The following is a 24,346-nucleotide window of genomic DNA, read 5'->3' as shown; positions in this document are numbered from 1 at the left end:
GATCAACACCATAAGAGGTGGAATTTCTCCTACACACACTATCCCAATGTGACACAAACACCCAAGTGTCTCATATCCAAACTACTATGAAATGCATTATCCTAAGTAAACTTAAGTAAGTGTAATAATATCCATGATGAATAATTATTTACACCAACACCCCCCCTTAAGTGCAACTTAGGGGAATGCACTTAAGTCTACAATGCAACTAAGCAATGCAAGATGGGTCCCAGCTACGAGGCCATGTTAGGTACCCATGCACAAATGCAAATGCATGCAAACCAATGCAATGAAATCTCTCACAAAGTGGGGAAAGAGAGAAAAACCCAATGGGAAAAAACCCTCCCCCAAAGAGAGATGAAAGCTATACAAGAGAACTCTCATAGAAGTATGTGAGGAACAAAACCCCATGTGAGGAAAAAGTCCCCCCCATATGAGAGAAGAAGAGAAGTCAAACTGTGATCCTCCCTCAATGAAGAATCTGCACCAATGATAGAAGCTCGATGTATGAAGAAACTGCTCCACGAACGTCGAACAACATTCCTCCCCTTAGGAAGAAACAAAACCAAAGGTGTATCCATGAAGTCTCCCCAATCATGAAGGGAAGATGTATGAAGAAAACTCATGATGAAAGGAATCTCTGAAAACTGCTCACGTGTCCCCATGTCGATGCTGAAAGATACCCCTTCCAAAGGTGGTAAACTGTGCCACACTGCTGAAAAAGGCACTCCAAGATCTAGTGGAGATGGATGTAGAACAATGTCCAAAGACTCATGTGTCTCCTCAAAGAATAAAGAGACCTCCTCCAACTGTTGTACATAAGTATCCACAATCATGTCAACCTCGAAAGAATGATCATGTAGAGAATGAACAAGAGGGTCAGAGTGTGCCCTCGCAACAATCGAAGAAGGATCATCTTCATCAAAGAGAAGATGTATGTCATCAATGATGTCTCCCAAATCTGCAATGTAGGATTCCACAAACAAACCTGCAATATCTGTCAAGTAATCATCCCATGAATCTGAAGCTGGAAGACAATGTATATCCTGCTGCACTGAATCACATGAAGGCAAAACTGTCGCACTATCTGCATCATCAGGTGCAATAGGTGATGTGATATCAATATGAGGAGATGAAGTACAAGACTCAAGAATGGGGTCACATGTGAGAATCCCCATGTTCAAGTGTCCAAAGTTCTCCTCAAAATTTGAATCATCACTATAAGTGTGATCATCATGTGTAGAATCATCAAATGTGAAATCATCATCATCAACAAAATCTGAAAAGGAGTATAACCGAGATGCATGATCAACCACCCCAGTCGCAATGATAGCTATAGTCTCCATGTCTCTAATAAAAACTGAGTCAGGTGTGAACTCCACAACTTTCTTAGTTGCGCCATGTGTGATTTGATAGATAGAAAGGAGATTGTTTGTCAAGTGGGGTACACACAACACATCATTGAAGGAGTTATCCCCAATGTCAATAGATCCTTTCCCAATCACATCCATGTATGTATGATTGCCCATCAAAATCTGTGGCATGGTGCAAGGCTCAAATGTAGAGAACATAGACTGTGAAGATGCCATATGATGAGAAGCCCCTGAATCTAGAAGCCATCTCTCTGAAGTATGATTTGTTGTAGCACATAGAGCTTTTCCTTTTCTTGTTCCAAAAGAGTGAGTTTTTCCACTTGTAGAAGCCATGAATGCTTGCCCTTTTCCTTTTGAATGTGAGGAAGTGGAAGTTGATGAATCATCCTTCTTGTAGACTTTAGGCAAATCAATGTTATGCTTTTTGATGATATGTGTGAGCTCATCAATCTTCTTAGTATGGCAACGATGTTCCTCATGACCAATCTTTTTACAATAAGCACAAGTAGGTCTTTCTCTCTTTGGTGAATTGTCTTTCTTGGAAGAGGATGAATCTCCTTGTTGTGGAGAAGATGATGCTTTTTCTTTAGGCTTTGATTGCCATTTCTTCTTGTTTGAGTTGTCCTTTCCTTGATTTCCTTTGTTTCCTTGATTTGCCACTAATGCTTGAGACTTAGAAGAAGCCTTAAGAATGCCCATGCTTATCAACTTAGTTTGTTCCATCATCAACATTTCATTGAAAGTATCAAATGTAGGCATTTTGTAGCTTGAACCCATTGTCATCCTATGAGTTTGGAAACTAGAAACAAATGCTGCATATTCTTGTGGAAGCTTCCCTATCAAGTTGAATATCAATTGAGTATCCTTTTTATCAATGCCACAATCTTTGAGTTGTGCCCTCAACTCATTTGCCTTAGTGACATAATCTTGTATAGTATCAAAGTTCTTGGGATCTAACATGGTGAGATCACTATCAATTTGATATCCCCTAATCTCATCAACTTGACCATACAAGTCTTGAAACTTTTGCCAAGCATCCTTGATTAGAGTACATTTCTCAATATGAAAAATGAGATCCTTTGATACATACTTTCTTAAGGTACCAATTGCCATGATATTTTTAGTGAGCCAATCTAAGTGACCAACTGGATCAGCCTTAGGATCAGCTGGAGCAACAATAGTTCCATCAATGTAATGAGTGAGTCCTTTTTCCATAAGTTTACTCCATGCATCAATTTTCCAAGTAGCATAATTATGTGGAGTTAAGAGAGGAAACTTAGAAGAACCCATAGCAGCAAAAAGGAAAGAACACAAGAGCACAAAAGCACAAGAGACACCCCCCAAATTCAATCAATCAAAGTACCCCCCCAAAAGTGATGATTTTGGCATTTTATACTTAGTGCGATTACAATGAGCCACTTGCAAAACAAGGCAAAGTGGACTTATGATGCAAATTTTACAACTTCTCAAATGAGATACAAGAGACTTCAATCAATAGTGCAATGAATCTAACTAAGATTCAAGCAAATATACAAGTACCAAGAGAACCAAAAAAGGCCAAGATTTGAAAGTACAATTTCTACTTACAATGACATCAATCGGATAGCATCATGTGAAAGTAGATAAAAAAATACGCACTTTCAAAAAAAACGGCACCTAAAAAGGAGGTAGGCTGACCCCAAACGAAGCCTCTGAAGTTGCAAAAACTGGGATTACTCAGGAACAGTCACCAAAAACTGCATTTTCTGAAAAATCAGTGCATCAAAATCAAAAAATTCTTTCACCACTGCGGAGAGCACAAAATTATAGCCCATTTCAAAAAAAATTGCACCCAAAAAGGAGCAAAAATGAGCAAGTTATGGCCATTTGAAGTTGAACTGCAAAATCAAAAATGCAAATGAGAGGGGGTCAAAAAATTTTCAAACCCTGCTGATGTGGTGCTGACGTCAGAAAATCAGTAGGTTAAATTTGACGGCCGTATGAACGTCGCCAAAACTTCGCTGCTTGGCTGACTGAGCGTCTGTACCGTACGGAAATGCTGACTGTACAGGGTGATGTAGCTGTCCGTACTGCTGACTGTGTGTACGGTAAGTTCTGCGTGTCTGTACGGTTTTCCACGTGGCAGTACGGAAAATCGACGTGTCTCGCTGACTGGACTGTCCGCGTGGCGGACGAGCTGTCTCTGGACGGGTGTACCTGTGGTCTGCGTGGCGGTTCCCGGAGACCGAGGGTCGAGGCGGCACCGGTGACGTGGCGGAGCCCGGGAGCTGGGGAGGCGGAGAACCGGTGGACGAGGCGGCGCTAGGAGCCGAGGCCGGGAAGGTCGCTGCTGGGTGGAGCGAGGACGCCGAAGCGCGGAGGTGTGCCAGGTGTCTTCTGCGCGGCAGGGACCGATGGGCGGATGGGGAGCCGCCAGCGGCAGCAGCGGAGCGTGGACGGAAGGCGTCGCTCGCGGGAGGCGGCGGAACCAGGAGCCAAGGTCGGGGAAGACAGGGTACGACGGACGTGCACGGATGGCAGATGTGACAGGTACGGGTTCTGCACACGGTAGCAGGTACCTGCAGGTACGGCGAGCACGGGGGGGGGTCTGCGGACCCCCAAAAAATATTTTGATTTTTTTTTGCTTTGCTTTTCAATTTTTTTCGATTTTTTCAAAAAAATTTCAATTTTTTTTTGATTTTTTTGACTTTTCAAAACATTTGCAGAAAAATGAAAATATTTTTTTTTGAAAAAATTATATCAATATTCGAAAAATCCGTACGATTAGCAAAATTGGGGAAAAAAAATTTTCTCACCAAAATAGGCCAACTTTATAACCAAAATTCATGGAAATGGCCTTTCGGACGCAATGGAGAGGTCGGATCTGGTCTAGGACGCCTCCAAATGACGATGCTCCTCAGATCTGCCTCTTGACGTCACAATAATGCCTCTTCAAGACGAATCAATGAGACTCCAATAGCTCTGATACCATGTTGGATTTTGCCAAGATCAAGAGGTCAATGAAATGTACAAGATAGAGACATAATATGGGACAAGAATAAACTGTATTCTCATCAATAGAAAATGATCAATAATTGTTGTTGTTGTTACATACAATGTAGATGAGCCTGCTTATATAGGCAAGGCTAGGGATATGTATGAGCACACAAATATGACATGTGGCTCAATAAGAAACAAGGGTAGGTAGGAAATAGGTGTGGGTAGGTAGGAGAAATAATATAATATTCCACATGAGGTGGATCACCCACCGAAGGTGGAATTATCACTCCACAATAAGTGGATATGATAGTGTAATAACAAGATCAACACCATAAGAGGTGGAATTTCTCCTACACACACTATCCCAATGTGACACAAACACCCAAGTGTCTCATATCCAAACTACTATGAAATGCATTATCCTAAGTAAACTTAAGTAAGTGTAATAATATCCATGATGAATAATTATTTACACCAACATTTAGTGCCCTAAATTAATTTATTCCATTATATCTCTATCTTAGGGATGAATCCATAAAGATGACGCAAAATTGAGCCACCTACAATGTGTCAAGATGCCCTTTTCCCAAGGCTAATAGTTGTCCTTAGCCCAAACAATTACAAAAGAATGAGTTGAATAATCCATCAATATAATAATGACATACTGCTCAAATGATAAAAGCATATATCAATACATGAGATGTGGTTAAAATGAAGTGATTTGGTCAAATAAACACACTCCCAAGTACCAACTTGTCCAAGTAATCCTCTAAAATGTAAATAAGGAAAAAATATATATATACTTGGAATTGAATATAGAAAAAGTGCATGAATGGTTTGATATAGATCCTAAATACCTTTCCAAAAGCACAAGAATTAGAAATATCAAAGATCTCAGCAAAAAATTATGAGCTTGGTAGCTAACAAAGCAAGATCTAAATCACACAACAATTAGTTGCACCTACAAAAAAAATCAACAAAATGGTCTACACCACTATAAAGTGCTCAAAACCATTTTTTCAACGATCTCATTTGCAAAATTTTGACACCCTAATATAGAGTTATAGTAAAACAAAAAAGGTCCTATCTAGAGCACTTGGGGGCAAGTTTGGCCCCTAGGGGCTAGCTATCAATTCACATTATAATCCTTATATGTGCACTAGGTTTAAAAACCTCATTGTTGCCATTGGCCATAATTAGCTACTAGATTGGAGTTTGTTGGTGATGACTCTTGTGTTCCATATGTTGTTAAGCCACCCACTCACTATAAAACTACCTATAGGAACTGAGAGAGAAAAATATTTGAATCAACCAAAAATAAATATTAATTAGTCAAAATAAATGTGTACAATGACTATGACCACATGATGACGTAGGAGATTATGCCTGCATTTGTACCCTCTTGTGCAATCCATAAAGGAATATTCTCGATCAGATATTGATACCTTGTTGAGTTTGTGATGGTACAACTTGTATAGATCCATGTACGAATTTTATATAAGTTTACAAACAAAATTATGATGATGAATACAAATAATAAATTGAGATGAAAATAAAATGTCCAATTTTTACAATTTGATATTCAATGCAAATATTTTTTAGGCATTTAAGACGTAATGGAAGGTTCTATTTTGGCCAAAAGTGCTTCAATGTATTAAATACCTCTTGAAACTGGTAACCAATACCCAAATTGAAACCCTCATAAATATGACTCTGTATGTCAGATTCACATATAAAAATAAAAATTTACTTTCTCAATATCCTAAATTCAAAAGTGAGCCCCGAAACAACACCAAATTGCATCCATCAAAATATGCAGCCTTGATTATTTCTCAGGTTTGGGAAGGATCTTTCATCTTTGAAGCTCTAATACCATATAGGAGTTGATGTTGAAATCTCCACACCCTAGAATCATTTGCAAAACAAAGTTATCCTCCTACAAGGGACAATGGTGAGAATACCTTGATTGATTATGGATGAAATATTGAATATGAAAATGTACATATGATACCTAGCTTATAAAGGTAAGGTTAAAATAGGTAATGTGTCTTAATCCTCTACATAAGACAAACTAACTTGACAAGTATTAAATAACCTAGGTTACAAGGAGTAAATGCCAAGATTAGACAAGATAAGATCACGTGATGTCTAGAACATCTAGAAACATTCCTAGGACTTGGAGAAACTTAACATGTGAATAGGATCTACTAGTGAATTAGTTAGGTAAAATGATGTATTCACACCAACATGCATCACAACACATAGTATCTCATCCTTATAACTACTTATATGAAAATTCACAAGACATTGCTCACTTATTAATAACTAGTGTCCCCTTTGAATTTGTGGCAATTTGTAGCAATTTGGATGCTTCATCTTCTTCAGCTATAACTTTTATGCCATCTCCTCTAATACTAATATATCAATTTTACCATTGTTTATGATGACCTTGTAGCATTTACTTGCAAGCTTACATTTTGTCTCGAACAAATTCTTTCAATGTGTTGGTTCTTACTTCTCTTTCTTTGGTCTCAACAAGATTCTTTCTATCATCAAAAACTCTCTAACTAGATCTTATTCCTTCTTAGGTGAAGCCACACTTTCCTCTTCATCTTCAGCCACATGAACTCTTGTAAAATAATAAGAGAAGACCTTTAGGTACTCAAATATGTAAGGTAATTTAGAGAATACATGTAAAGACTTGCATAAACTCTATCTTGAAGAGACGGGGAGATATTATAGGTACCCCATCAAGAAGAAGAGAAAAGAATAAGATATACTATAAGATGACATGGATTATAGAACCAACAAATCTACTAGACTACAACAAATAATAGTAGCAAAGCAATTGAAAGCCTTCTTTCTAAAATAGAATATTGATAGGGTAATGATTCCCTTGGACATTTAATGTTGAAGTAATATAGATTCCTTTTCTAGGGTAGGTCTTAGAGGAGGATAATTATTAGTATACCAAATCCCTTGTTGAGGATGACACTTTATGTGAATCCATAACCTCAAATAATTAATCAGTATTTAGTTGTCACTCAAAAGGGTGTTTCACCCGTTCATACAAAATGGTGCCTACCATAGGATTTTGGTAACACATATTAGAATCTAAAATAGTTACAAAATGAATAATTGCATGAGATTTTACCTTGGCACTAGAAGACTCACTCTGAGATTTTATCTACATTCATTTGATTAGTACTTGGATGGCATTATACTTTTTTCATGTGTGTAACTATGAAATGTGAATCTTAAGACTCCATAAAATCACATGGATTAGATCTATAACTTTTTCATGGGGTGTGACAAGTCAAATAAACACCAACTCATTCTCAATCATCTTAAACGTAGCTTTTATGCTCATTTGTAAGAAACAATTCATGTTTATCTTTTATTGTCATTGAAAGTTGAGATGAAGACAAGATGTCATACGTTGAACCTCTAGTAACCTTTTTTACTTGTCATATTCTCTAGTAAGATTGATATATTTATCCTCTACTAACCTCTACAAATCATACAACTACATGAATGAATGACAAATTTTAATAACTCAGAGATCAATACTCTATGGATCTAAGAGAAACAACAAATAACAACACAAAACATTTGATTCATAAGAGACAAGGGATGTCAAAAGCCATATAAACTTTGCAAACCCTTTTTGACGTTGGATCTTTCACTAGGGATCTTGATAAAACGGATTTATATTTTGTCTAGCCTCACCTCAAACAAGATACTTAGATTCTCCACACTCAATTTGTCTCCATAATTGACATATATATCACTCTAGGCCATGCACTTTATGATATAACTAAAAGAACCAAATTAAATCATAGGTTGTCTTTTGCTACAATGGCCTTCTATGACCCATGAAGATTTGTTAATATTTCACAATAAGATTGAATATGACCCATGAAGATTTGTTAATATTTCACAATAAGATTGAATATGACCGATGAAGATTTGTTAATATTTCACAATAAGATTGTATTCATTGTAAAATGCTTACATAAAAATAGAACTTAAGTCTTCAAAATAATTAATTTATATTAATTTTCCATGAAAAATATACAGCTGGATCCATTTAGACTCAAATCTTTTAATAGGATACATGTTTACAACTTTATATTAATCTTTTCCATAAATCAATAAACAAAGTACTATATTTTCATAGATTATTGTTTATGGACAAAAATTTTACATTGTAACAAGGAGACAAGAGATAAGATTAGTGCTACTATAGGAGATACAGACAACGACTTGACGATGACAAATATTTAAACTTATTTCAATTTAAGAAATATACATAATAGCTACACAACTTTAAAAAGTAAAATGTATAAAATTTAAAGTGTTTTAGATTATTGAAAGAAGTGTCAATGAAAGTAAAGATTATTATATTGACATTTAATAATTGTCATGAAGCATATATAGTTAAATTTTCAATTAGAATCATCTAAATGCAACACAAGGAACCAATATGAAAATGTCATTATTTAAAGCATGATATAGGGGTAGTCATTTTTTCAATCAATTGATATCTTTTCATGTGGACATCTCATCATTTTATTGATACTCTCCATACGCATACCTTCTTTCACTTTGATAAGTAAACTTCATGCTGGTAAAATAAACAAACATTTTCATGCTTTAAAAAAAAAAAGTTTTAATATATTTCTTTAATTCTTGTAGCTCTTGTCAACTAATACTAATACTATATGAAAGTCATTTAGTCATAATGTATGATCCTTCTATTTTTTTTTTAAAGGTCTTATGTTATTAATGTTATTTCTTACACTCAAGAGGGCGTGTCACTAACATTCACATCCCTCAAGGATAGTCCTAATGTATTGGCACTTTTCAAAGTTAATTAAGTATATGAAAAAAAAAATGCAATGTTTAATAATAAAGATCACACAATTTGCAATATACAATATTATATATATATATATATATATATATATATATAGTCATTGATGTCAATAATGATTATTATTAAAATCATGAAATCTAGAAGAATACAGAAGATGAATGATGTCAATATTGTCATTGATATCAATGAAGTTAGACTAAGAAGGATAGATGAATCAATTTGCAATATACAATATTATAAATATATATATAGTCATTGATGTCAATAATGATTATTATTAAAATCATGAAATCTAGAAGAATACAGAAGATGAATGATGTCAATATTGTCATTGATATCAATGAAGTTAGACTAAGAAGGATAGATGAATCATACAGAAGATATAAAGAGTCCATCCAATCATGGAACAATGAAGAAGATTATACATAGGCAAAGGACATGAAGATGATAACAAAATGACTAATATTGATGAGTTAGAAGATTAATATCAAATTCATGGTAGAGGTGATGTGGATTCAGATTCAAACAATTATTTATTGGACCCACCTCTTAATGTTAGAGGCCCCACTAAAAGACAAAATAATCCTATGTAAAAGGATAATAAGGAAGTGACTTAAAGGCAGCGATTTATTTCTACAGCAAGGATTAATGATGACAAAGGAGTGGCGATTCATATAAGAAAAAGTGGCAATGCTTATACCTTGTGAAAATAAAAATGATTATTATGAAAAAAAAGGAGCAATTAAGATGTACAAAGCAACAATTAGCATATTTATAATGAGGAGAGATTACTAAGGGCAGTATTTAATTAATATAGCAACTATTAAATTAGTTCTCATGGGCAGCGATGTGTTTAAGGGGTTCTGGTAATTGGTAAAAGACATCTCTTTTGATCAAGAGATATATCTTTGGGTTGTAATGAGAAGATATATTTTTTTTTGCATTTAGTCTTGGGAGTAGATGATGTACAGTGTTCTGTGCAATAAGAATTATGTGAGAGATAAAAAGAAGTAGATTTCAAGAGAAATAAGTGTGGGAGGAAAAAGCAAGTATATCAAATACACCACCAGCAGGTGATGAGAGTGGAGTGAGTGTATGAAATAAAGGATATATTAGATCTGCACACTTAGATATGTTCAGGGAAGAAACATAAAGTGTGATTCACATTCATATTGAATAATATATGCAGTCCATGTATAAAGGATAAATAAAGGATAAATGCAGATGTATATGGAGAATATATGTGATTTGGAAGAACAGATTTCGAAGAAAGATAGTGAGATATTATTATTTTTTTGTGAAAGAATATTTTTCATAGTTGTAATCAAATGTGTGAAAATAGTTGAAGATAGAATACATCATATTCAAAGAGATCTTTGAGATAGCAATTTAAGTTATTCATGATTTGTTGAAGAAGCAAAACATTGAAGGTGGAATTGTGATTTGAAGTTGGTGTCTCTTGCTAAGTGGGTGCTTAGTAGTGGGGGTTAGTGTTGTTGGACATTGTTGTTGTTGGTATATGTTGTTGTTATTGATGTCAACATTTTCCTGTGATTTATTGTTTCAGTGATTGCATATTGGTTTATTGGGATCATGGTTTGCTATATGGAATATTTATAGTATCATTATATCTTTTTGTATTGGTTTCAGTGATCCGGGAAGCTTAATTGATCATATCATATGATCCGGTTTGTAGTTTGGTTTTCTAATCACTGTTTTGCAGAGTTCGATATTTCCTCTTGGTATATTCCGGTGTGATCAAATCTTGAGCTGAGATTTTGAGAGTTTGCTTGGGATATGCATGTGTATCTTCATTTTAGATGGTTCATGATTTGGTGGTTCACAAGTTATCTTTCTTCGTGACAGTTGTTGTCGTTTGAATGTTTTTGAGGTTCAGATGTTGATCGATGAAGATTTGATTATTGGTGTTTGTGCAGCTGTTGTTGATGATTCTAACGTTCTTTTTGGTGTTCCCTAATTGTGTCCTATTTTTTTTTATTATCCACATTAATCATTATGCAAATTTTTGGTATTTTTGTTGAACTGATGATGTTCTTAATGTTATGCGGTTTTCCTGGTGCTGTAGTGTGTCGCGATTGATCTTGGCATGATTTCTGGTGATGTTGCCTATTTGGAGATTTGATTTAGGTCCATGTTATGTCATGTATAGCATTATATTGGTCTGGTGGTCGATCTTTGTATCGTGAGATGTAATTTTGTAATTGTGAGTTGAGGGTTTAGCCGACCTTGTTGTCAAGGTTGATGAATTGTATAAATAGTTGATATTGTCATATAATTTGTGTATTGAGGTTGTATCTACATTATCAAAAAGTGGTGTATGTGCGAACAAGGATTCATCTTTCATTTTAATGTATTGAGCAAAGATTGGTGTTGCAAAGCAGGCATATGTGCTTAACTCGAACTATCATCAGGCATTGGCAAATGCTATTATTGCAGTTCATTTCTTCTAGATTGTAAACCAAATCTTTTTGTAAGTCATGAAAACTTCCTTGTAAGGTAGTGAACCTTCCCTAAGGGTTGTAACATTCCGGGTTATTATCTCTTGAGCTGTAATTAAGCTCTAGGTAGTGTGTCTGAATGTTGGTACATTCCCCATTGTAATTATTTTTGCATACTACTGCAGAGTATTATCTTATTATGGGTAGGTTCCCACTGTGGTTTTTCCCTTAACTGGGTTTTCTACATCAAAATCTTGGTGTTGTGTTGTGATATCAATTTTTTTATCTTTGTTGTAGCTGCAGTTTATCAGATCTATATTTGTGGTTAAGTTTGTTGATCCGGTGAAAATTGATTCACTTCCCCCCCCCCTCCTCTCAGTTTTTCTTCATTGTTCTTGCCAACAATTGGTATCAAAGTTAGATCCTCTAGAAGAAGCTTGATCGTTTGAGCAGATCAGGGATGGCAACTAGAAGTGGAAGTGTAATATTTATAAACGAGAGTCTACGATTTGATTGAAGTAACTATGCTATATGTAAGAACCGGATGGAGGTGCACTCGAGATGTCTTGGACGGGATTATTAGACGATGACTAAGAATGCCTATTATGTTCCTTAGAATGGACCGATTATTGCTAATGAGATCAAGGAAGCATTACTAAGCGCCCTAATTGATTCAGAGATGACTAAAGTAATGGGACTTCAAACTGCACATCAGATCTGGGGGAAGCTTGAAACCTTGTATGAAGGAGATAAACAAGTCAAAGTTGCTAAGTTGCAGAGTTTGAAAGGGAAGTATGAGATTTTGAGGATGGGAGAAGAGAACATAAACTCCTTTATGGCTAAGGTGAATGAACTTGTCCTAGGCATCAGATGTGTCGGTGGAACTCTTGAAGAAGATGAAATTGTTGCTAAGGTGTTGAGATCATTGCATCCTGCTTAAAAACATAAGGTAGTTGCTATTGATGAGATCCAGAGTGTGACTACTGTGACAAGAGATATGCTGGTTGGAAAGATTGTTGTATTTGAACTAAGCGAGTTTCGTGAATCACATGGAATGTTTGAGACAAAATTTAGAGCAATTGTATCTCGGAAGCAGAAGTATGATCTTGATGAATGCAGAATATCTAGATATGAAAGAGAGAGAGAAGAGAGATGGAAGAGAAAGAAAGAGAATTGGAGGAGCTTGAATCATTGATTGCCTGAAGATTGCCTAAGGGAGCTAGTAAGTATGATGGAAAATTGCCTTTGAAACATTTTTCTTGCAATAAGATAGGACATTTTTTTTTTCTAGGTGCCTGGAAAGAATGGCTAAACATGATAGGCATGAAAATTTTGATAAGCTTGATAGAAATGAGAATCATGAGAAGTATGATAAGCCTTACAAGTCTAACCAGAAGTATAAGCATCCGAAGAATTGTTATTATGATACTGATGAAGGAGTTACAGATGAAGAATCAGAAGGAGATGAAGTTGTGTTTATTTCTATCAAAGAAGATGGACCGGTACCTGTTGATTCCACAAGTTGCAATATTGAAGAGAAAGCTTTAGTTGTTAAAGTAAAAGAGAAAGATGAATGGGTGATTGACAGTGGTTGTTCACATCATATGACTGATGATAAAAGCAAATTTGCAAGTATGGAAAGATATGATGGTGGAATAGTAAGATTTGGATATGAAAAAGCCTATGTGATCTGTGGTAGAGGTTCTATTTCCTTTGATGCTAAGCACAACACTAATGATGTCTTGTCTGTTCAAGGTTTGAAGCACAATTTTTTAAGTGTTGGGTAGATGGTGGACAAAGGTTATGATTTGCAATTCAAGAATGGAAAAAGAAAGATCCTAAATGCCTCTTGTATAGAGATTGCATCAGGAACTAAGACTAAAGGTAATATCTTTCATTTGAATGTTGGTGAGAAAAGTTGTTTGATTGCTCAGATTGATGAAAGTTGGTTGTGGCATAGGAGAATGTGTCATGTTAATTTTGATTCAATGATTAAGATCAGTTCTATTCAAGTTGTTAGAGATTTGCCTAAAATTGTTAAGCCTAGTAATTTAGTATGTAAGGAATGTCAAATGGGTAAGAAAACAAGAATTTATTTCGAGAGTAAGCAATATATGTTTGATAGATTGCTAGATTTTGTGCATTCTAACCTATGTGGACCTACAAATATTAGAAGTGTGCAGGGTGACAGATATTTTATGTTACCGATTGATGATTGTTCTAGAATGATGTGGGTTGTCTTTTTGAAAGAAAAATCAGAAGCATTAGATATATTCAAGATATTCAAAGAAAAGGTTGAGACTGAAACAAGACTGAAGGTGAAATGTCTCAGACCTGACAGAGGAGGATAATTTTGTTCTGGTGAGTTTGTTTCATTATGTGAGAAGCATGGGATTTGAAGACAATTATCTGCTCCTAGAACCCCACAGCAGAATGGAGCTGTTGAAAGGAAGAACAAGACTGTCTTGGATGTTGCAAGGACTATGTTGATTGAAGGAAATATTCTGAAGATCCATTGGAGAGAATTTGTTAGCACTGTTGTTTACACATTCAATCGAGTGCATATAAAAGGTGATACCGGTAAGACTCCTTGTGAGCTATGGTTTGGTTATGTTCCTATGTGAAATATTTCAAAATTTTTGGTAACAAATGTTATATCAAGAGAGATGAGGATATAGGAAAGTTTGATGCAAGAAGTGATGAAGGAATTTTCTTGGGATATTCAACAAAGAGAAAAGCCTACCAATGCTACAATAAGAGATTGAGAAAGATAGTCCAAAGTCCAAATGTGAAGGTTGATGAGAACTATGGAAAAGAGATCAGAGCATGTGGATATGATGATGGTTAGCATATTTTTCTAATTCCTATTCAGACTAAAGAATTGAAACAGAATGATCTAATAGAGACCGTTAACCCGGATATTGTTGTTGTCGGTGGAGAGGTGCATGAATCTAAAAATCAAATCATTGGAGATAAAAATAAAGGTGTGATGACTAGAAGAAAACTAGCTTCTGAAGAGGTATGTTTGATTTCTAAAATTGAACCTAAAGATGTTGTTGAGGCTTGCAAAGATGAAAATTGGATGAGGGCTATGGAAGAAGAATTAGATCATATTGAAAAGAATAACACATGGGAGCTTGTTCCTAGACCCAAAAATAAGAATATAATTGGTACTAACTGGGTATTCAGGAACAAATTGAATGAAGTCGGTGAAGTTGTTAGAAATAAAGCAAGATTGGTATGTAAAGGATATTCATAGAAAGAAGGAATTGATTATGAGGAGATTTTTTCTCCGGTAACTAGACTTGAAGTTGTTAGATTATTGCTTGCATATGCTGCTTATAAATATTTCGAGGTATATCAGATGGATATCAAGTTAGCCTTTCTGAATGGTGATCTTGAGGAAGAAATCTACACTGAGAAACCTAATGGATTTTCATTATCAAATGATGGAGACATGGTATACAAACTGAAGAAAGCTCTTTATGGATTGAAACAAGCCCTTAGAGAGTGGTATGCTAGATTAGATAAGTATTTGTTGAAGTTACGATTTAATAAAGGTATTGTTGACATTAATCTATTATTTATGATTGAGAATGATAAAATCTTGATAGTTGAAGTTTTTGTTGATGACATTATCTTTGGAGGAGATGATAACTTGAGTATGAATTTTGTCGGTCATATGTACAAAGAATTTGAGATGTCTATGATAGGAAATGAAATTTTTCTTAGGATTCCAGATTTCATAGGCTGAAAAAGATATTTTTATATCCCTCACTAAATCTGTGAAAGAATTGCTGAATAATTTTGGGTTGGATGACTCTAAACCAGTTGGAACTCCTATGGTGACTGGCTGCAAATTATCCAAAAATGATGAATCTTTGAAAGCTAATCAAACTTTGTATAGACCTATGGTTGGTGGACTACTATATCTTACACAGACTATACCTGACATTATGCATGTTGTGTGCATGGCTGCTAGATATCAAGTTGATCTGAAAGAGAGTCATGTCACTGTTGTAAAGAGGATATTCAGATACTTGAAAGGAACTATGGATTATGGTTTATGGTATCTGAGGAATGATGATTTCATGTTATGTGCTTACACTGATGCTAATTGGGTTGGTGATGTAGATGAATGGAATAATACCTCCAGTGGTGCATTCTTTTTGGGTAAGAAATTGGTTTCATGGGCTAGTAAAAAACAAGATTCAGTGTCCTTATTTACTATTGAAGTTGAGTACATTGTTGCTGTTAGTAACTGCACTCAAGTAGTTTGGATGAAGCAAATGTTGAAGGATATCAAAGTTATCTATGATGAGCCTAATGTGATATATTGTGATAATTCTAGTGATATTAATATGTCAAAGAACTTGGTGCAACATTCAAAGACTAAACATGTGTCAATCAAGTATCATTTCTTGAGAGAAAAAGTCAGTGAAGAGGGAGTAAAGATAGAGTATGTGTCTACAAAGGAACAAATTGTTGATATTTTCACTATGCCTTTGCCTATAGATACATTTGTCTATTTGAGAGACAAGTTAGGGGTATCCACCCCTCCTGATGAGAACTAGATGCTTTGAGTTGCATCAGTCTAGTGGAATTCATAGTCTTATCCTTTTTGTCTGGATTGATGAGTTTGTGTTGTTCCTTTGGTGGAGTAGTCTATTGGATTAGTTATATGTTTTAGGGGGAGAAAATCATGATTTGTTTGTTAAAGGGGGAGAATATGTTTGGACCTTTGTCATTGATGTCAAAGGGGGAGGGAAACATGTGAAAAATTGTTTTATCTGCTTGATCTTAGGGGGAGTTTGTTGGAGATATTTTTTTTCTTTGCATTGATTATTTTTCACATCCATATGTTTCCATCAATGCCAAAGGGGGAGATTGTTCGACATTGTTGTTGCTAGGATATGTTATTGTCATTGATGTCAACATATTCCTGTGATTTATTGTTCCAGTGATTGCTAATTGGTTTATTGGGATCATGGTTTGCTATATGGAATATTTATAGTATCATTATATCTTTTTGTATTGGTTTCAGTGATCCGGGAAGCTTAATTGATCATATCATATGATCCGGTTTGTAGTTTGGTTTTCTAATCACTGTTTTGCAGAGTTCAATATTTCCTCTTGGTATATTCCGGTGTGATCAAATCTTGAGCTGAGATTTTGAGAGTTTGCTTGGGATATGCATGTGTATCTTCATTTTAGATGGTTCATGATTTGGTGGTTCACAAGTTATCTTTCTTCGTGACAGTTGTTGTCGTTTGAATGTTTTTGAGGTTCAGATGTTGATCGATGAAGATTTGATTATTGGTGTTTGTGCAGCTGTTGCTGATGATTCTAACATTCTTTTTGGTGTTCCCTAATTGTGTCCTATTTTTTTTATTATCCACATTAATCATTATGCAAATTTTTGGTATTTTTGTTGAACTGATGATGTTCTTAATGTTATGCGGTTTTCCTGGTGCTGTAGTGTGTCGCGATTGATCTTGGCATGATTTCTGGTGATGTTGCCTATTTGGAGATTTGATTTAGGTCCATGTTATGTCATGTATATCATTATATTGGTCCAGTGGTCGATCTTTGTATCATGAGATGTAATTATGTAATTGTGAGTTGAGGGTTTAGCCGACCTTGTTGTCAAGGTTGATGAATTGTATAAATAGGTGGTATTGTCATGTAATTTGTGTATCAAGGTTGTGTCTGCATTATTAGAGAATGGTGTATGTGCAAACAAGGATTCATCTTTGATTTTGATGTATTGAGAAGAGATTGGTGTTGTAGAGTAGACATATGTGCTAAACTGGGACTGTCATGAGGCATTAGCAAATATTATTTTTGTTCATTTCTTCCAGATTGTAGTATGAATCTTTTCGTAAGTCAATGAGACTTCCTTGTGGGTATGTGCACAAAGATGGTGGTAAGAAAAGTGGACACTACACAAAAAAAATTGAAAAAACAAGCAGCGCGTACGCAGTTCTAAAATTTAAAATCACCCCATTTGCGCTTAGGTCTGTTGTTCCCGAGCCTAAAAAAGATAGCGCATACACGTTGTCTCTAGGAAAGTGAGCTTGTGCGCTCTGCTTTTAGGAAAGTGAGCATGTACACATTGCTTTTAGAAAATGAGGGTGTACATGCCCCTATGCCTTAAAAATGTTGTGGCAGGGCAACGAACTAATAGGCTCACTACCCCGTATGTGTTATTTGTAGTAAAGTAAATGTGAAGGAAAAGGGAGGCAGAGGGAAGGAGGGAGAGAGAGAGAGGGGGGGTATGGAGGAAGGGAGAAGTAGAGAGGGAGAAGGGGAGAGAGGGAGAGGGTATGGAGGAAAGGAGGAAAGGAGAAGTAGGGAGGGAGAGAAGAAGAGAGAGAGGGATGGGGTATGGGGTATGGAAGAAGGGATAAGGGGAGAGAGAGAGAGAGAGAGAGAGAGAGAGAGAGGGAGAGGGAGGGAGAGAAGGGGTGGAGAGAGGGAGGGATGGGGGAGGGAGAAGGGGAGAAAGTGAAAGAGAGATAGAGGGAGGGAGAGGAAGAGATAGGGGAGAGGGAGAGAGAGAGAGAGAGAGGGAGAGAGAGGGAGAGAAGAACAAAGAGATGGATGGGGTATGGAGAGAGAGAGAGGGAGGGAGGGAGAGAGAGAGAGAGGGAGGGAGACAATACACATACATACACACATATGTGTGTCTATATATATATGGAGAGAGGGAGGGATGGGGGAGGGAGAAGGGGAGAAAGTGAGAGAGAGATAGAGGGAGGGAGAGGAAGAGATAGGGGAGAGGGAGAGAGAGAGAGAGAGGGAGAGAGAGAGAGAGAGAGAGAGAGAGAGAGAGAAAAACAAAGAGACGGATGGGGTATGGAGAGAGGGAGGGAGGGAGAGGGAGGGAGACAATACACATACATACACACATATGTGTATATATATATATATATATATATATATATATATATATATATATATATATATATATATATATATATATATAATTTATATGTATATACACATATTATATATACAATATCTTATTATACACACTCCCAAATTTTAAACAAAAGTAGTGCGTACACGTTTATAGTAAAGATAGAGCATACGCGCTTCTTACACCATAAGTACCTCATACATGGTTTTTATACCATAGGTACCCCATACGTGTTTTTGACTGTTTAGGCTTGGAAATAGGCCTAGATGACAAAGTTGCAGTTTGGAAGTTTGACTTCCCTCCATTTCCATCCTTTTTGACGTGTTTTATTTTATCAACTTGGTTTCTCGACTTTGTCATCATCAAGTTTACACTTCATCAAGTATGTATTTCTAAAATTGCCACCATATTTTTACTCATCTTCTGAGCTTTCTAACCATATAAGTTTTTTAAAATTTGAAAAATAATAACATATTATTATTGAATTTCTTTAACCAGTGTCTCCATAGTTCTCACAGACATGTGTACCATTTTTTTAATAACTTTTGATCTACTTATCCAAATTTAAAAAACTTTATATGTTATTGTAGTGCACTTGATTCTTTATAATTTTTTTTAAAAAATGTATTTTTTATTTTTTTAAGTGCAATTTATGCTTCGCGCACGAATAGGTGCCTAATTTTCTAGATGTGCTCGATTGGAAAAATCATTAAAAAAAAATACTAAACAAAAAATTACAAAAAAATACATATCTTCTAATACTCACTCTTAACTATCTTTCTGCCAAAGGATTTGTCAAAATACTAAATCCAACTATGAATTTTTTGATGCGCATGTCAGACACTATGTTATGTTTTTCAGAAAAAATCAGGGCTTTTTTTTTCACACGCGAAGGATTTGACCCCCTTAATCTTATCCAATTTTGAAAAAGTTTAGTACTTTGGAAACTAGATTCAGAGTACTACAATATTTTTTCTTTGATTATCTTCATATCTTGAGTGGATGACTTTCAAATTTTGCCTCCAAGTTCAAGTTCACCTGATTTCGAAAAAAAAAAAAAAGTCCACTTTTACCCCCCCTTTTTACCACCATCTTTGTGCACTTACCCTTGTAAGATAGTGAACCTTCCCTGAGGGTTGTAGCCTTTCGGGTTATTATCTCGAGTTGTAAGCTCTAAGCAGTCTGCCTAAATGTTGGTGCATTCCCCATTGTAATTATTTTCACATACTACTATAGAGTATTATCTTATTGTGGGTAGGTTCACTCCGTGGTTTTTCCCTTAACCGGTTTTTCACATCAAAATCTTGGTGGTGTGTTTTGATATCAATTTTCTTATCTTTGTTGTTGCTGCAATTTATCAGATCTGCATTTGTGGTTAAGTTTGTAGATCTCTTTAAAAAGACTTTAGTGGTCTTGGCCCTCATAGCTATAACACGTCTAGGAGGAACCAATTCTTTTAGAATGCAACACACTATTGCACTCTTTGCAAGTGTTGGTTCAACAAAACAATGTTCAATGCAAGTGTAAATACCAAAGCCTTGGCTAGGATAGTCCCAAGTGTACTTTGTACCCTAGGTTGGACACACATTGTGTGCCCCCTTCCCCTAATGTCCATAGCCCACCAAGTTGCTTTTTTCCTTCTTCCTTGAGTAATCTCCATGCCCCTTCTCAAGTCTCACATGAATGCTTTATATAAGATGTTAAAGGGTGATTTCTAAACCATCACACCCTTTACCAAGAGTTTCCTTTTTAATAATTATGTAATTATTCATCTCCTTTTTTAAAGGGCTTTTATAAATATTCTTCATTAATCTCTTCTTTAACTAAACAATCATAGTATCCTTTATTTATCTCTCTTTTAATTCTAAAGGGTTATTTCATAACTTCATCTTCTTCTTGGGGAAAAAGCCACATAACACCTAAAACCAAAGGTTTGATCTAGATTTAGAAAATTTGGTACTACATAGAAATTTGATGTGTGATTGCTAAGAACCTAGCTTAGTTCTTATTGATCATAGTATATCTTCCACTTACACTAAAATATATAGGCTTCAAGAGATTTTATGATGAAAAAAAATTCCTTGAGTGAAGTGTCCATGATCTTCAATGTGTGTTATTTTTTTTTCTTAAAAATAGTAGTCTTGAAGTAATATATATTTATTCATCATATAATAAATTGAACTTTCACTAACACCGAAATGGAACTCTTCCATAAATTTTCTAAGCCATATTGATACTTCTGGAGCTACTATTGTATTTAATCTTTTGATTAAAAAATTAAAAAATAATTTATTTAAGTATTACTTCATCTATTAACTAGCACGTATACCATTTATATTGAAGGCAGAATCTATTTTACTATAAATGAGAGCATCAACATGGTAATATAACAATCAAAGACATTTTATTCTTAGTACAAGAATAATAAAAGGAATAATAAAGACCATGATCAACAATACTTTTGGTGGACATTTCTATCTTTTTTTAATAATTATATAGTATCATGTAGATATGCATATATAATAACAATTATGAAGGTAATAGCTAGTTTAAATATGGCAAATTAAATAAAAACTCTATACAAATTAAGATTGATTTTTTTTATATAATAGATATTGGATTTTAATCAATACCATTTGTAATAACAACTTGTTGGATCATATTGCATTTGTTATAGTACTTTGCACTTTTTGTTTTGAAATAATTGTAATTGATCTTAGAATTCAATTGCTTTTGATGATGAAAAAAAATTGTTATCTAATATTTAATTGAATAATAGGTCAACTACCTATAACAAGGAGATCATAGAAGATATTTATAAATGAAACAATATTTTTTATGATTATTCAAGAAAATTGCCATTGCTACTAATAAACATATGATAATGGGTGAGTTGCCCTTTCTAGGTTTTACACCTTGATAATTTCTTAAGATGATAACCATCCATTGCAAATAGGTGAGATGCGCTCAAGAAGACTAAATTTGTTTTTCTAAAGACATTAAATTCATAAAAATCTAACATAATGAAAATATAGTAACCAAAAATTCTTTAAAAGTTTATGCAATTCCACCTTGTCTGTGTATGTGTTGGAATATGAGATCTTTACACTTGAATTTTATTCACTTTCTCATCATTGTACTTTTGTAGAAAGGGGTGGTCAAAGTACTTATGCACTTTACTAGCATGTCGTACTCTTTGAGCTCCTCAATAAATAATATAAAAAAAAATTCAATCCCCTAGCTATACAAAATCATCCAAATTTCTTACTAATTTATTTCACATACAAGGTAATCACCTAAACTTGTAGTCTATAAATATGACAAGGTCTTATATGCATGACAACAAAATTATAGTTTACAATTACTTATATTCTTAAATATATTCACAAATGAAGTAATATTTCAAATAATATGTCACACTTCTAACAACACTTTCAAAATATAATGCCCTAGTTCATTGCGTATTCAATTCCATACTTGATGATAAGTCAATACTTTTTTCTTTTCTCTAAAACCCTGCAATTAAAATGTTATTTGAAATTTGATTTTCCCATAAGGCCATAACTCAATTATGATACACATAGCAAGTCACTATTTTGGTATTTTACTTCAATGTAGTGGCAAAGCATGTACAACAAAGAGAATCAAGTTGAAATTACAATTAATGCAATAAAAGTTAAAACAAATTGCTTAATAGTATAGCACTTTAAAAATTTCTAAAATATGTCCATTTCCATGCAAAGTATTTACAAAAACAATAAAACCATGGTCAAACATTATAACACGGCTAAAAACTCCGCAAAATTCAAAAAATTCCTTCAAATTTAGAATACCACCAAAGACATTGCTAAATGTAAAATAATCAACTAAATATAGAAGTTCCCACCTTTGTAGTAGCAACCATATTTGGTAGAAACCTACCATAGTTTTTGAACAATCAAATTTAGATATGGATACTAAAGTTTGTAATTCTTATATATGTTGGCTAAACATAAAAAAGTCCCACGAAAGTTTGAAAGTACAAAGGTAATAGGACACTACAAGAAAAAGATGGTAAGGGAGAATAGATAGTACCATCAACTTTGTAATAAAATATATTGCATCCAAGGTAATAATTTTAGCTCAAATCACTAAACAAATCTTTTATTATTTTTTAATTTTTCTTGAGCTAAAACTTATTTTGAATAATAAAAAAACTATAGTCAATTAATAAATTTTGATGTCTTTGGAATAGGACAATGTAATTTGTTTTGATGAAAGACTATATATATATATATGTCAAATTGAACAAATAAAAAAATCTTAATCTTATTTACACTAAGAAATCACCTGAAGCTAATTTCTTCATTAAGTTTTAATTTTCAAACCTTCAATCCTCAATGGAAATGAACAAGTTCCAAATCACCATATGGCTTTGATACCTTTCAAAATTCAAGAAGAATCCATACACAAGCCAAGATTTAGGTGGGGGACAAATTACACAAACTACAAGCAAACAAACAAATGATATAGAATGCAAATATCAACTATTCCAATATTAAAGACATGAAAACAAAAAATACCAAGGATAAAATGCAAGTATGTATAATCCCATAGGATACGTGAATTTTAGTCGAATAATCGTTGAATGTACTGACATATACAATCTTGACTTACAAAAATGGCAACTGCCTATCATTAATCAAAGATTACTAAATAGTGGTAGCACCTATTTACTTCATGTCAAGGTGATTATTATTATCAGCTACCTAGGTGAAAATAATTTTATTTTTAACGTCCTAAATAAACATACTAATTGGGTGCTCTCTTATTAAAATTACCTTTGCATGAACATGACGTTGTAACTTCACTAAACTATTATTTTAAATACCATATATAACTTATGTTAACCAACTTAATCTTTGGACCATACTGAAATTTAATAACATGAACAATATAATCATTGGCAACATATTACAAAGAATTCTACACTTGTTTTGAACTTATAACTGGAATACTATTAATTATTTTCCTAAATTTTGCATGGGGATGACACTCATTGTACCAAGTAAACAACTATTTTATAATGAAGTTTATCCATAAGAAACAAGTGTCATGCAATGTATTGAGATGTGTGGAAGTTGGGGTAATAATGACAAGGCAATTCCTAGGGAAAGAAAGGCTACATATATTAATATCGCTATCACATCATAGTGCATGTCGTGCCACTGGCACGAATGGATTAAGAAAGGATACAGGCATTTTTATGACCTTGACGACCTGCACAAGATTGGCTCTCACTTTTACTGCTACATTTCTATGACAGAGTTCACCAATTTTTCTAGTATTACTCTAGTTGTTTTGTGAAACCCTCTTGCTACTTTCAGAATGGGGGGAGCAGTATACGTGTTGGGCTGGATAAGCCAGATGAGTTCAGGTATATTGAGACTGTGACATGTTTGTAAGGAGGGAGATTTGATGAGTATCTTGCATACTTGAAGGGGTTTGATGAAAAATTGTCTACGCAATTCGCTACCTCCTAGAAAAATAGGAGTCACGGTGGGAGGAATTTTGTTCGAAGTTAGTCAGGAGGTGATTGTGCAAGTGATTGGCCTTTCCATGGAATGCAAGAAGTGGAAGAGAATCAGTCATGTGGCGAATAGCAAGAGCCTAAACATGTTTTTTCATGGGAAAGAAGACCCAGTGAAGCTATAGGGTAAATAAGCCAAAGAGGAGCTGCCTGACCCTCGGAAAA

This window comes from Cryptomeria japonica, chromosome 8 (assembly GCF_030272615.1).
Source record: "Cryptomeria japonica chromosome 8, Sugi_1.0, whole genome shotgun sequence".
Taxonomy (NCBI): domain Eukaryota; kingdom Viridiplantae; phylum Streptophyta; class Pinopsida; order Cupressales; family Cupressaceae; genus Cryptomeria; species Cryptomeria japonica.
Note: the sequence above shows the minus strand (reverse complement) of the source record.